The following is a 15,492-nucleotide window of genomic DNA, read 5'->3' as shown; positions in this document are numbered from 1 at the left end:
CTCTCGAAATGCTAAACGGCACATCTCAAGATCTAACTCCTCGGATCGCCTCCCCTGGACCATGCACCCCCACCGGAGACTGCTTATCCTCTGGCGACGCACAAGGCAAAAGCCCCTTCTCAGTTAGCGTGGAAAACAGCTCTGTTTTGATCGTTTGTTTGATTGTTTTGAAACAGTGATGCCAAAATGTTCGTCGATAGCAACCAAATCATCTTTTTTGCACTTATGAAAAACCCCAAGTGTTGGTTGTCCCACAAACTCCTCCAAATTAAGGTCTCCCATGATCTGGACTAGACTTTGAAAAATGTTCTCCCCGTCAGCTCCAAAAACCAGGTGTAAAGCCTGATACTCCTCACAGCTCAAAAATAACAGCGCACAAAAAAAAAAAAATCACTGCCCACACACAGCAGCAATATTAGCGGCGTCCGCCACGCGTGCGCGCAAAAGCTTGCCAAACAAGCAACAGGCATAAAGCCGAAAAATAGCACACTAATAGCCTACCAAAGGTTCAAGCAACACTCCACACACTGTTAACACACGTAACGCTCAATATGTGGAGGAAAAATGATTGCTTGAACACAAATTGTGATCAAAAAGTAAATGCGTGCATGTAAGGTACTTTAGCAAAAAAAAAAAACAGTGCCCAGCAACAGACACATGTCACACTAGACACATGGGAAAAAAGTTACCGACACAGCTTGAAATCACAGTACCCACCACAAAAACAGCTACAGCACAGAGGCCCAAGGAATCAGAGCCACCAGCACAAATACCGTACAACGCCAGCACGGAAAAACATGCTCCCTAAAAAGATGAAACAAAAATGGGATTACGCACGGATCACAAAAATGTTTGGACGAGCCCCCATAATATGTTACGGCCTTCAAAGTATAACAAAATGGCTCAACAGAAGACTGAAACATATTAAGGACGCCAGACAAAGGTTGCAAATTTGTAAAGAATATTTATTTAAACAAACCCAAAAATATTCAAAGTCACAAATCATACAAACCAAAAAGACTGGAGATCCGGCCAAACTCAGCAAAAGGGCCTGGGCCAACCCCTTTGGGCCGTTGAAGCCAGTCTAAACCTATAAACAAGAAAAGCTAAACTATAACTAAAGCGAAAACAGGACTACCGGGGACTCCAGCCTAAACTAAAATAACAAAGAAAGTAACAAAGAAAAGTTACCAGTGGAGAGGAGAGATTCCTCTCCAGGCACTGCTGTAGCTGTGTGGGTCAGAGAGTGATCTGCATGCTCTCTACTCCAGCCTCCATTTAACCCTAGCCAGGGCTGATCAACTCCAGGTGTTCCTACTCAGGTGATTGGAGCAGAAACCCCAGAGGGAGGAGGAGAGAGAGAGAGAGTAGATGATCAGAGAGAGAGAAGAAGAGGAGGAGGAGGATGGCTGGTCACATAACAGTTGCCTACAGTGACGTGTCAATAAGATGACATGTTGTTTTGAGCAGGACCTACTAATACCTTGTGTTTCCCTCCAGACTGTCGGGATCAAATACAGCTGCAACAAGCTGTTGTAAATCAGCTGCCATCCTGAACTCCGGTCTGAAGCAGTCAAGAACATGGCTGCTACTCAAGAACTGTTTGTGGACGGCAGTGACCGCACAGGTAAGAGAGCAGTTGACACAGCTGAGTGAGTGAGTGAGTGAGTGAGTGAGTGAGTGAGTGAGTGTGAGTGAGCGAGCGAGCGAGCGAGAGAGTGAAGGTTCCTACACACCGCCGACGAGTCTAAGCGATAAACTCGCATGTACTCGCAACTCGCCCTGCAGCTTGGTTGGCTGCCTTGCTGTATTCCCGTCTTCAATTGGTCTATTTCGGTTTTGGCCCCTCCTCTCGTCTTGTCGTCTGCGATGTCCACTCGCCAGGTCTCCCAGCATGCTTTGCAAGCTGGTGAGCGACAAGATGGCGCGGGGGAAGGAGGGGCATTTCTAAATCGACCAATTGAAGACGAAAATACAGGAAGGCAGCCAATCACGCTGCAGGGCGAGTGCGAGTGCCTGCGAGTTTCTCGCTTAGACTCGTCGGTGGTGTGTAGGAACCTTGAGGGAGCGAGCGAGCGAGTGAGTGACGGTTCCTACACACCGCCGACGAGTCTAAGCGATAAACTCGCAGGCACTCGCAACTCGCCCTGCAGCTTGGTTGGCTGCCTTGCTGTATTCCCGTCTTCAATTGGTCTATTTCGGTTTTGGCCCCTCCTCTCGTCTTGTCGCCTGCGATGTCCACTCACCAGGTCTCCCAGCATGCTTTGCAAGCTGGTGAGCGACAAGATGGCGCGGGGGAAGGAGGGGCATTTCGAAATCGACCAATTGAAGACGGAAATACAGCAAGGCAGCCAACCACGTTGCAGGGCGAGTGCGAGTGCCTGCGAGTTTCTCGCTTAGACTCGTTGGTGGTGTGTAGGAACCTTGAGTGAGCGAGTGAGCGAGTGAGTGAGTGAGCGAGCGCACAGTGCGCACACACGTGTACTAGAGAAAAACAATATTATTGTCATGCTGGAGTGGATTGTGAAATGTGCTCGTTTGTTAGCAATTCAAACTCCTGTGAGAAAGCAGATGCTGTTAATGTTTTGGCTCGTGCTGACTCCTCTCTTCTCTTCTCCTCTCTCCTCTCCTCTCCTCTCCTCTCCTCCCCTCCCCTCTCCTCTCCTCTCCTCCCCTCCCCTCCCCTCCCCTCCCCTCCCCTCCCCTCTCCTCCCCTCCCCTCCTCTCCTCTCCTCTCCTCTCCTCCCCTCCCCTCTCCTCCCCTCCTCCCCTCTCCTCTGCTCTCCTCTCCTCCCCTCCCCTCTCCTCTCCTCTCCTCTCCTCTCCTCCCCTCTCCTCTCCTACGTACTAAAGCTACGGTAACACTTTTTGCCACAGGGTGTCGCGAATGAGCTAAATTTACCGGACTTCTTTCTGCAGATTGATATGACTGGACGTGGTCCTCCAGTCTTTCAGAACGGCGTGCATAGCAACGGTCTGTTATACCTAGCAGCGGTAGACCGTAGAATGCTGTGATTGACCAATCAGAAAAGAGTATTCAACAAAGCCGTGTAATAAAATATTGTAGCGTATCGGGTAATTACGTGTATTGGGGTGTTTCCGTGCTTGGCTAGGAACCATTAGGAACTGATATGTGGGGGTGTGTTCCTAGGGGGAAGGGGATATATGTGACCAGCGGCCGGGGCGGAGGCCAGTCAGGCCAGGGTGGGCGAGCTGACCGGGTGGTTTAGAGCTAGCAGCGAAGCTAGCTGCTAGGAGCGTGTATTGTGAAGACAAGAATAAAAAGCCTGTACCAACTTCAAGTCTCCAGTGCCTTGGACGAATACCCACTTCGTTACATTGGTGCCAGACAGTAAAGCGGTAACGCCTCTGATTCGGCCGAGAGGGGAGAGGGTGAGAAGGAACGGCAAAAGAGACGGGTGGTGCGGCTTTTTGGCTCTAGAAACTAGCGCTAGTAAGTTAGCTACCAGGGGTGCTAACTGCTAACTGCTAGCTGCTAAAACCACGTGCGATGGTGCGCGGAGAATCAAGTATCTCCGGAGAATGGCCATCGGTGAACGGGAGGAAAGGAGAGCTGACGGCGGGGATCAGCTCGATGCTGGCGGGCATGGAGGCCCGTGTGTTGAGAGAGGTCGGACGGCTGGTGCAAGAGACTCCTGCCTGGGCAGTAGAGGTGATGCGGGCGCTGCGAGAAGTCATGCAGCGGGTGGACTTGATGAGCGCGGAGGTAATGCAGCGGGGAGAGCGGCCGGAAGAGCCACGGAAGAGACTGTGTTGGACCTGCAGAGAGCCGGGCCACGTGGCGAGGTGGTGCCGATGCGGTTCCGGGAGACGGACCGGGTATGCGGGACAACGACATGGACAGCAGGGAGCCTGCTGGGCATGTAGCGCGATCGGACATCTAGCCAGAGAGTGTCCAGAGGCTGTCGGAGATCGGGGGGCAGCGGGAGAAGAGAGACGTGCAGGCGGCAGACAGGTGAGACTCTGCTGGACTTGCCAGTCACCGGAGCACTTGGCCAGGGACTGCACTGAGAGTGTGGAGGCCGGAGGTGAGACGCAGGCTGGGAAGAGCGTGAACAGCCAGAGGGAAGAGAGGGACATCGTCTGCAGCGTTGTTACAGTCGGGAGAGCGACGCTCGTGTCTCCGAGTGAGCGAGAGGGGTTACCGCCGGGGGAACCGGCCCAGCCTAACCGCTATACACCCCCTAACGTTGCACTGCGGAGAGCCGAGGGGAAGATCGACGCCGGTGGTGTTCGCTCTGCTGTCCTCAACCCTGGAGGAGGGGGACGGAAAAACGAGCGGAGAGCCGAGGGGAAGATCGACGCCGGTGGTGTTCGCTCTGCTGTCCTCAACCCTGGAGGAGGGGGACGGAAAAACGAGCGAGTGCGAGGCCGGGAGGACGACGCCAGGGTCAGCTGGAGAGTCGACGGGCGCGAGTGGAGACCGGAGGACGAGGATGTCGATCCGGTGCTCGTTCGTGCATTTGGCTACTGGAACAAACAAAAGGGGGGGTTTAAAAGGGACTAAATGTGGGAAATGTGGGTTGAATTTAAATGTGTGAAAAAGAAAGGAAATAATGAAAACTAGACATTATGGAGTGCCTAATGGGAAACTAGACATTATGGGGGTACCTAATGGAAAACTAGACATTACGGAGTACCTAATGAAAAACTGGACATTATGACGGGGGTGCTGAAAAGAAAAGACTGTTGTTGGGGAATTATAATTTGATGTGGTGATGGGAAAAATATTGTGTTGGGTGTGTTTTGGTACAGGGGGATGTGTGTGGGTTGTGCATGTCGCGTGGAAGCGACATTAAATTTGTGTGGGGGATATGTAGCGTATCGGGTAATTACGTGTATTGGGGTGTTTCCGTGCTTGGCTAGGAACCATTAGGAACTGATATGTGGGGGTGTGTTCCTAGGGGGAAGGGGATATATGTGACCAGCGGCCGGGGCGGAGGCCAGTCAGGCCAGGGTGGGCGAGCTGACCGGGTGGAGCTAGCAGCGAAGCTAGCTGCTAGGAGCGTGTATTGTGAAGACAAGAATAAAAAGCCTGTACCAACTTCAAGTCTCCAGTTCCTTGGACGAATACCCACTTCGTTACAATATAATAACCTCCATGTTAAAACTAAGTAGAATATTGCTTTAAAGGGGAAGTGATACAGCATCTGGCATTATGAACCTCTACACGCAAATAATGTCTGTTTTATCTTTGTCCAGGATCACTACCTCGCGACCCCCGGAGACGAGGTTTAACCAGTGCCAGGCCTCTGAGGGTAATGGTAAGACGGGCCCACCTCCACTAACTTCGGTCCCTGCCCCCCCCCCCCCAGCTCCACAGCCACAGTTTTGTCACCTCCCCACCCCAAACTGACTCATCACTAACCCCGCCCCCCAGCAGCACCATCAGAGTCCAGCCCAAGCAGCACCTTCCCCCAAGCTCCAGCGCTCCCCGACCGGAGAGCCAGGATCCGGCAGCCGAATATCTGCAGCACAACAACAGCACAGCCCTGCTCTTCCTCTTCCTCCTGTTCTTCCTCCTCTTCCTGGCCGCGCTGGCCTACAACTGCTACATGCAGTACCTCCCGGCACCCTGCCTGCGGCTGCGGGCCGCTCTCCTGGGCACTCACAAGAAGAACCCCGTTCGGCCCGAGTACCGGGCCTGCGAGGCGGGCCTAATGGAGCCGCCGGCTGTGACAGAGAAACTGGACCTGACGGAGCAGCACCGGACCCGCAGCCAAGTCGCCCAAACTCAGCTCCGGGCGCTCCGCGACACCGGCTACGAGACGGAGCCGGAGTGCGGCAACGGCAGGATCCCCTCTCACAGCTTCGGGGAGGACAGTCCATCACAGGAGAAACCCTTTGATGTGGACTGTGAATCTCAGCCCATCCAGTTCGCAGATGCAGACGACCCTTACGGCTCCAGCTAGAAGCCTCACTTTGACTTGTTTCCTTTAGCATAGAAACTATTTATAGGGGGTCATACTCTCTTGCTGCCTCTTCCATTGACGTACAAGCCTAAATGACTTCCTGTACATAAAAGTATGTTCTATGTACAATGGCAGGAGAAACTGGAGCAAGTTTTTCACACCAACCATAGGACACTCTTTTGAAACGGAAATGAGTATTTACAGTCAGACAGGTAGGAATATCTGGATTATGAAAGTTTCAAAATCCTACAAAGTGACATGCTGGCCTACCTTGTTTATGGCTGTTCTATTAATATGATTCTGATGAAACAAATTGTTCTCTTCGGTACGTTCATGCTCATGGTTCAGTTGGGCCTGAACAGGCTTGAAGTTCAAAACGATGCCGATTAAGATGTTATCACAAGTGCTGTGTCTTCACCCGCCTATACTGAGGACCAATGCTTCTCTCTCCATATGGATCCCCCAAACCACTTGCACCATGTTTGGTTGTGTTGCATCTTGTTTTGAGTTAGTCTTTGTATTTAAGTGCCTTCACCTTGGCCTTAGTTCTCTCATGACGCATCGCAGGCTTTGCAGAGTCTCTGTGAATGTGTTGACAGTCTGGCTTTCTGGACATTATGACTTGTTGCACCTCAGCCCCAAGGATGATAATCCATAATAATCCATGCTCCTTCCATGCAATGTATATCTCGCCACATGATGTTAATGTATGCAAACACACTCTGTGCACAAATGAGCTTATAACACAAGCAGTTCTCACGCATCAACGCATATTTGATGGATTTCCATTATACTAATAGCCTATAATCAATATCGTATATTTGTTTGATATTGTTGAAACTAGTGGTACACTACTGTATTGGTTCAATAGCAGGCTGATGAACTTTACTTGGTATTGGTAATGCTGGAATGAAATCTTATCATTTACATTGAAAAAAAATCAGATAGGATGACTTTTAAAATTGAACAGTCTGTATATATTTTTCTCCACAATTTTGCCATAGAGTAAATTAGATTGCAAAATGATCAATATGAAGAAAAGCACTGTGTATCGATGAGTACTCATAATTATTAAGTTCTGGTGTTTGTACCATCTCCACACAAAAAAGACTTTGGGGCACTTCTGATTTTAGGCAAATGTCTCATAGGCTGAATTTAGAATAGCAGACAATTTATTATTATTATGACTATTATTATTCCCAGGCAGCAGGCACCAAACTGACAATCCTACTAAGAGCCAGAAGTGGAAGACATTGCGAGACGGGACATTAAAGACAAAGGTGGATGGGGATGCTACTGACTGGTGCTTGGCTAGAGCACAAACTGTCCCCTCTCCTCAGCACCAGAGCTTGACACGTGTTGAGTGAATGAGTGGGAAATGTAGACCATGAAAAATCTTACTGGGGGGTAAGATTTTGTTACATTGTTTTTGTTAACTTTTGTGCACTGTACTGTACATTGGCAATGTTAATGTGTAATGCACTTTTTTTTACATTTTGTTAAAATGATGTCCAGTCCAATGTTTTGTCATGGAAATAAACCATTTCCTCTGCATAATCTAGTTATATGGATTACATTATGTGTGCATTGTTTATGGGCAGTTCAGCATCAATTGTTGTCATAGTACCTCAGCTGGTTTTCTGTTCATGTAGTCTCGCTGGCCAGCCTAAGGGAGAGGAGGCTGGCCAGCGAGACTAGTTTTAGCTGTTGTCTCTACACGCTGATCCCAACATCTGTGTACAACCTCTTTCCCTTATTTATTAATTTATCACCTTTGAGTTCAGACCCTTGTACTAATCTTAACTTTTGACATCAATTAACATGATGACATGAGAGCATTTTTCATCACTGCGACTCTGCTGTCACCGTGGTAACATGTCAGACTTTTTCTACCATCTGAATTATTAACCAGCCTCCACCCTGACACACTCGTACACCTGCACCCTCCATTTCTCATTGACAGTTCTCAAGACAGTTTGTGAGGATAAAACTCTATCCTGAGCTGGAAATAATACAACTCTTTTCCTGGAGACATGAAGGTTGTAGGTCAAATCCCGAAAGATCAAAGAATAGTGGGCATAGGAATAACAAAAACAGTAAGTCACAGAATCAATGGTTGTCTTCCATACAAATAATTTCATGGGGATAAAACTGTCCTACACTGGCCAACATTGACCAAAATCTCAAATAATATTTGATATTTTCTCAAATAATTTTTGAGATGTTATGTAGTGGAAGCTGTCACAGTGTGACACTGAAATTCCTCCTTTTATTAATGAGTAACCTACAGCTGGTGCTGTAGCGCCCTCTTGTGACCAACTGAACAAGCTCAAGCTGGAACCAAGTTTCACCATATAATGCAGTGTGTGGAAAAACATCTCGGAGCAATATGAAGTAAACAATGGAACACAAAATGCAAGGTTGTCATTTTCAGTTCCATTTAGCACCAGCAGACAGCTAGTGGTTTGAGAAACTCAAAGTGACCACAATATGTCATAAGCCATCTGGATTGTTTTATGTCCTATCCAGCATTACTGTAGTAGAGAGAAGTGGCTTGTTGAATCATCCACAAATCACAAATCAGGCCATGCAAAGACAGGCAACTTCACAACCTCATCATCTCCTGCAAAGCTGATGAATCTCGATTTGTGAGGGGAAAAAGGACATTCCCTTGGCCATGAAAAAAATACTTGGATATCAGTTCAGTTTGGGTGTATTCACACCTGTAGGTCGTTTGCTTTGTTCCGATTCAGGTACTTAATTGATACAATTGTTGCATTTGTGCCTTGGTTCGTTTGTGTTCACACAGCCACAAATGAAACGGTCCAAATAGTATTGTCAAACTTCCTGGATTGGCCAGCAGAGACTCTGATAGGCTAATAGCCTCTCGGGATGGACAAAATAATTCCCATAGATTTTCCTATATGATTATAAAAATGCGTTTTGTTAGACCTACATTTTAGGCTATGTCACGGGGTGACTGTGTGTGGGTGTGGGTCATCTCTCCTTCACTGCACTCTGTATGAATGCACCCCCATCCAATTCCTTCCCTCACCTGGTGATTAGTGTGAATGTTTCCACCTGGGGTGATTGGCGCACCTGGGCTGAGCTGTGGGTTTTCCTGGCCACACAAGCTGCCATATATACAGGTGGAGAGTGGAGAGAAGGCAGAGCAAATAGGCAGAGCAAACCGGCAGAGCAAACCGGCACGAGCAAGTGACAGATGGGCTTGGACGGGACGGAGACAGGACAGCCAGGGCCATGAGTGGTACGAGAGCTGGTGACGAGGCGGTGCGTGGGACAGCACGGCGGACCGGATTGAGGAAAAGAGAGAGGACGCCCTGTGGAAATGGTAGAGGGGTGAAGTACGCTTCACTCCTCTCTGAGCTAAGTACCTCTCTATAAATCTACAAGTTGATACACGTCATTGGAACTCATTGTGGCACTGCTGTATGTGCTTGGGACAACTAGTTATTTTTGGCTTAAGTTTGGTTTGCTGTGGCCTCATATTTGGAGTTGTTTTGAGTTTGGAGGAGTATTGGCCTCGTACTTTCGTTTATTTCGTTTATTTATTGAAAACATTAGTTTACTAGCTGTCCCAACACACGCGACTCTACTTCGCCTATGAGGCTGAATATTCGCCTATTGCCTCTAATTGACATGTTTGGTCGTAGGCTTTCCTGAACGCTGGACCCGCCGACAAAGGAAGCTGCCCTCCGACGATCCGGGCTGCAAAACCCCTGCTGCGGGTTGGACTGAGTTTAAAGACTTTTAGCCGGGACTCTTTTTATCTTTTTAACTGTCAAAATAAATGCCTCTTGAGAACTTTGAACCTGTGTCTGCGTGCTGGTTTGGACAGAGTGCTCCCCAGTAAAGAGGAATATTGAACAACTGAGGGGTTTCTCCCCCTGGTTACAGCTATGTCGGGCGTCCACCGTGCAGAGAGAGAGAGAGAGAGAGATCTTTATTTATTAATGTATGCTATGTAGCCTATGTAAGCCTATGTATTGTAACGTGTTCGGGTAATCCAGGTATTACCTGTAATGTGATGTGCAACATAAGTGTCTGGATTGTAGCTAGGAACTAATGTGTGCGGGTGTGTTCCTAGGGGAAACTGGGTATATAGGACCAACGGCCGGTGTGCCGGGGGGAGTCAAGCTATAGAGTGAGCGAGACCGGTTGTTATGTGTAGAGCTAGCGGTGTGAAGCTAGCTGCTAGGAGCTAAAGAAGCCTGTGAATAAAGACCCTGTACCAACTACAACTCTCCGTTCCTTGGCGTATGAGCGATACGTTACATTGGTGTCAGAAGTGAAGCGGTAGCGCCTCTGTTTCGGTCGAGAGGGGAGAGAGTGAGGAGGAACGGCGGAGAAAAGTTGGAGATCAAAGGCTCGAGCGACCTAGCTGTAGCGAGCTAGCTGGGTGAGCTAGCTGCTACGAGCGCCACGTGTGATGGCGCGTCTAGAAGAAAGCCTGTCGGCGAACGGGAGAGAAGAGGGGCTGACGACAGAGATCAGCTCGATGCTGGCGGGCATGGAAGCCAGTGTGTTGAAAGAAGTCAGACGGCTGTTGGAGACGATACCAGCCTGGGCAGAGGGGCTTATGGAGCTGCTACGAGAGGTCGCGCAGCACGGAGAGAAGCGGACGGAGGAGCCACAAAATAGACTGTGTTGGAGCTGTGGAGAACCGGGCCACGTGGCGAGGTGGTGCCGAGGCGAGCCCGGGAGACGGACCGGGTATGCGGGACAACGACCTGGACAGCAGGGAGCCTGCTGGGCATGCGGCGCGATCGGACATTTGGCCAGAGAATGTCAAGAAGCTGTCGGGGATTGGAGGACAGCGAGAGAGGAGAGACAGGTGAGGCTTTGTTGGGCTTGCCAGTCGCCTGGACATTTGGCTGGAGACTGCACTAAGAGTGTGAACGCTGGAGGAGACACACAGCCGGGGGAGCAGCCCGAGCAACAAGCAGTGGAGCAGCCTGAGCAACAAGCGGCGGAGCAGCGGAGCAGTATAGAGCCGATTGTTCTGGGCAGGAGAGTGACTGTTGAGCCGGCCCAGGCTAGCTGCTCTGCATGCCAGCCAGTGGTGGGGGAGATCGCCATCAGCGACGAGACCATCAGAATAATGGGAATCGTTTTGAACAGCCAGAGGGAGGTGAGCGACATCATCTGCAGAGCTGTTACAGTCGGGGGAGCGGCGCTCGTGTCCCCGGGGGAGCGAGAGGGGTCAACGCTGGAGGAGTCGGCCCAGCCAAGCCGCTGCACAGCCCCCACGGCTGCGCTGCAGAAAGTCGAGGTGGAGATCGACGCCGATGGTGTCCGCCCTGCTGTCCTCAACACGCCGCCCCCTGGGGGAGCGGGACGGGAGGACGAGCGAGTGCAGGACCGGGAGGATGAGAATGTGACTATGGAGGATGTCGATCTGGAGGAGTGGATACGCAGACAGGCGGAGGACGCTAGCGTTGGACCGGTGCGCAGGTGGGTGGCGGCCGGATACCGGCCTCGCCTGGAGGAGATATGCATGTATTCAAGTACCACGAAGGAACTGTGGGAGTTGTTTCCGGACTTGAGGGTGAGAGAGTCGGGGATTCTGGGGTTAGATGGGCGCGGGAAGAGTGGCAGCGTCGTGGTGGTGCCCAGCTGCCTGCGGGGACTGGCGCTACGGGGGGCGCACAGGGGCCGCAGGGGTCAGGGGCATCGAGGGGCTGAGGAAACACTCAGCCGCCTTTGTCGAGTTTTCTACTGGGTACAGATGAAGGGAGACGTAGAGGACTACTGCCTTAGCTGTGTCGACTGTAATGTGCTTCAGATGGGACAGAAGCTTTAAAAGGGGGGATGGAAATAGTGGTTGAAGTGAAGTGGGATAATGTGAATAAGAAAAAGGTTTAAATGAAGGTAATGAAAAAGAATGATGTAAATGTTGGGGCTTGTGTTAACTCATTCAGGGCCAGTTTAGGACTGCCAATATTTAGCACAGGCCAAAGATTTTCATAATTGTTGGTCATCTTTCAAGACCCACAGTAAATTATCTATTAGCACCAGAGTGATTTGCAATACCTCAAAATGAAGATGTACGTCTCTGGGTTCACCAGGAAAAAAAAAGTTAGCTTTTAGCATGTTCTGTACTCTACTTATATCCATTTATATACACCCTGTTTTCACCCAAAATGTCTCTCTCTCAGATGACAAACAGGAGCAAATGCAATTTCTGTAAAATATACATTCTCAAGCAGAACTCGCTCTCAATTCTTTTATTTTGAACTGTATTGACATCAGACATGTAAATACTATTCGTTATGACACAAATGAAAAAAAAAAATATATATATATATATATATATACACATGAAGTGCTTTTTTTTTACATTCAACAATACTGCAGTGTGAGTGAGTGTGCAGACAGACACACAGACAGACAGACAGAGAGACAGACAGACAGACACACCGACAGACAGACAGACAGACAGACAGACAGACAGACAGACAGACACACACACACACACACACAGACACACACACACACGATCCCCCTTCGTTGCGTGATTTCTAACCCCACATAGGATAAGCAATAACCACGCCCTGTGGCGCCGGGATTGGCCAGGAGCAACACTGGAGCAGAGACACTACACTGGAGGGCACGCAGTCCAGCGATTTCATGAAGCTCTTGAGAACGGGCAGCGGGCTTCTGCCTGCGTGCCTAGCTGTTCGTGTGCTGCTCGTCCATGTCTCCCCCTGTCATATTCTTCCTGCTATCGTTGCCGTTTTCCCCTCGGCTATTCAACACGTCCTCACCGCCCTCTGATCACTGCTGATCGATCATTTCCTCATTCCTCCGATGATCAAACGCATCTGTGGATTACTTTCTCCGGTTTTCTCCGGCTGGCACACAGGAAGGCTGGCACACAGAAAAGCGACCAGCTCCTGCAGCGCGCGAGGGGCGTTTCAATGGGGTTTCTCCTGTCTGCACAAGGCAAGCTCCTTATCCATTTTCTGATATTCCTCCTGCTCAATTTCAAAACAACAGCTGCGGTATGTGTTTGTTCACGTGTTGTCTTAGATGATAGGGACCTGATACCATGTGACAGGCTGGGGAAGTGTTTTAACTACGCCCTGCAGTAATAAAAACAAAAACACGTCAAACACGTCATTGGCCCTCTGGGCTATTCCTGATAAGACGTCAAAGACGTCATTGGCCCTGAATGAGTTAAGTGAAAATGTTGGGGAAAAGGGTGCTAATGGGAAGTAACTAAATGATTGGAATGGGAATGTGAATTGAAATGTGGGTTGAATTTAAGGAATGGGAAAAGAGGGAAGAAATGAAAAGAATACAAAATGTTGTGGGGTGGTGTGTTTTGGTACAGGGGGATATGTGTGGGTTGTGGGTGTCGACGTGGGCGTCGAGCTAATGTTGGGTGAGGAGTATGTAACGTGTTCGGGTAATCCAGGTATTACCTGTAATGTGATGTGCAACATAAGTGTCTGGATTGTAGCTAGGAACTAATGTGTGCGGGTGTGTTCCTAGGGGAAACGGGGTATATAGGACCAACGGCCGGTGTGCCGGGGGGAGTCAAGCTATAGACCAAATCAGCGGGATGTTTACATTTACTTCCGGGTACCCCTGGGTCCACACATTATAATGGCGGTGAACGGCACAAACTGACGTTTTGAAGACAAAAACAGACAAAGAAGACAAAAATGGTTTGTCTGTGTTGTGTTGTTGTTTAATATCATTCATAACAACACTTTCACTAACGTTAGTGGAGACCAGACTAGCTAATTTACCTGTTGGACCAGACTAGAGTAGACTTGAAGCTAAATTAAATTGACGTGGCGTCAGTATCTCTGTCTGTACCAGGCTCGCCGAGAAGAGCCTGGTGACGCGAGGTTACTCTGTAACGTTAACGACTGCAAAAAAACAGCGAGTTTGACAGACAAACAAACGCTATTAGCTAGCTAACACTACATAAAACAAACACAGAAGAAAGGCTAGATACGTCGGACAAGCATGTTTACCAACCGTTTAACCATTTAAATTGAAAGTAGTCGACTGAAAACAACGAGAGGGTTTGACAGCATTTATTTGACAACACGCACATTTAAACCTGCCGCCTTCCCCAAGTGGTACCCGGAAGTAAATTTGTTTACATGGTGACGTCACGGTGATTTGGTCTATAGAGTGAGCGAGACCGGTTGTTATGTGTAGAGCTAGCGGTGTGAAGCTAGCTGCTAGGAGCTAAAGAAGCCTGTGAATAAAGACCCTGTACCAACTACAACTCTCCGTTCCTTGGCGTATGAGCGATACGCTACAGTATTTATTTAGGCTATTGGGAATTTGGAGATAGAAGATCAAAGACCCTCGCAAATTCTGCTATTAGGCTACTATCACGGAGATGAGGATTAGCCGAGACATAGGCTATGAACACCTGTCCTCCTGTCAGGAATAAAATATTAATAAATAATTTAATAATAACGGACATTTCGAGGAAGACATGCAATCAGTCTGATTGTCTGATTGAACCAGACAATCTTATCACAAAGAAGGCTGGCTCTGATTACCACGATTTGTTTTCATTTATTGAATGGAGACCAGAGAGAGCGAGAGAGAGGGAGAGAGAGGGCGGTGTGAGCACACCGCACGCAAAATCCGTAGAGATTCAACACATTTACGTTGCTTCCCATGGTCCGAGGTAAGTTGATTGAGTTCAAACTGCTGATGTGATGATCCAAATCCCCCAAAGTTTATCGATGCAAGTCACAAGTCGCCAAAACAGGATCTGAAAGATGTTGTTTTTAAACGATAAAAATGTTCGTTCTTCAGGCCATTACGCACAGCGCAGCTGACTACGGCAGCTGGTTTATCCAAAAATGCGCACCGTTTACTGCTGTTGTGGCGGATCGAGGTCGGCTCACGTTCTCACCACAAACGAACCGCACCAGAGTTCGTTTGGAAGCGGACCGAGACCACCCTTTCTCGGCGATCTCGGTCCGCTTGTTTTGTCCCGCATCCGAGTGCGATTGCTGTGTTCACACTCCCCCAAACGAACCGCACCAAGGGGGAAAATGCTCTCCATTTCGGAACAACTGCTCCAAACGAGATAGGTGTGAATACACCCTTATTCAACCAGTGAAGGAAAACCAGATTATATATATATATATATATATATATATATATATATATATATATATATATATATATATATTGTAGCGAATCAGCAGTACACACATAGTGGTGAGCAATGGTAGTGTCTCCGCTACAGATAGGAACTGTGTGGGGGAGTGTTATGTTGGGGAGCACTATGCTGTGGGACCACTTCCTGAGGGAGACTGAGCATGCGCGTCAGTCTCCGCGCACTGCCTAAGGGAAAGCTGCTATCTATGAGCATGACAACAGCGGAGAGTTGTAAATATGAATAACTGTGAATAAAGAACCTGTACCAGCAAGAAGCCTCTGCCTCATGAAGTACTAAGAACGTTACAATATATATGACACATATATATATATACACACACACACACACACACACACACACACACACACACAGGGTAATTGCATAACACCCTAA

This window comes from Poromitra crassiceps (assembly GCF_964638095.1).
Source record: "Poromitra crassiceps genome assembly, chromosome: 21".
Lineage (NCBI taxonomy): Eukaryota > Metazoa > Chordata > Actinopteri > Beryciformes > Melamphaidae > Poromitra > Poromitra crassiceps.
Note: the sequence above shows the minus strand (reverse complement) of the source record.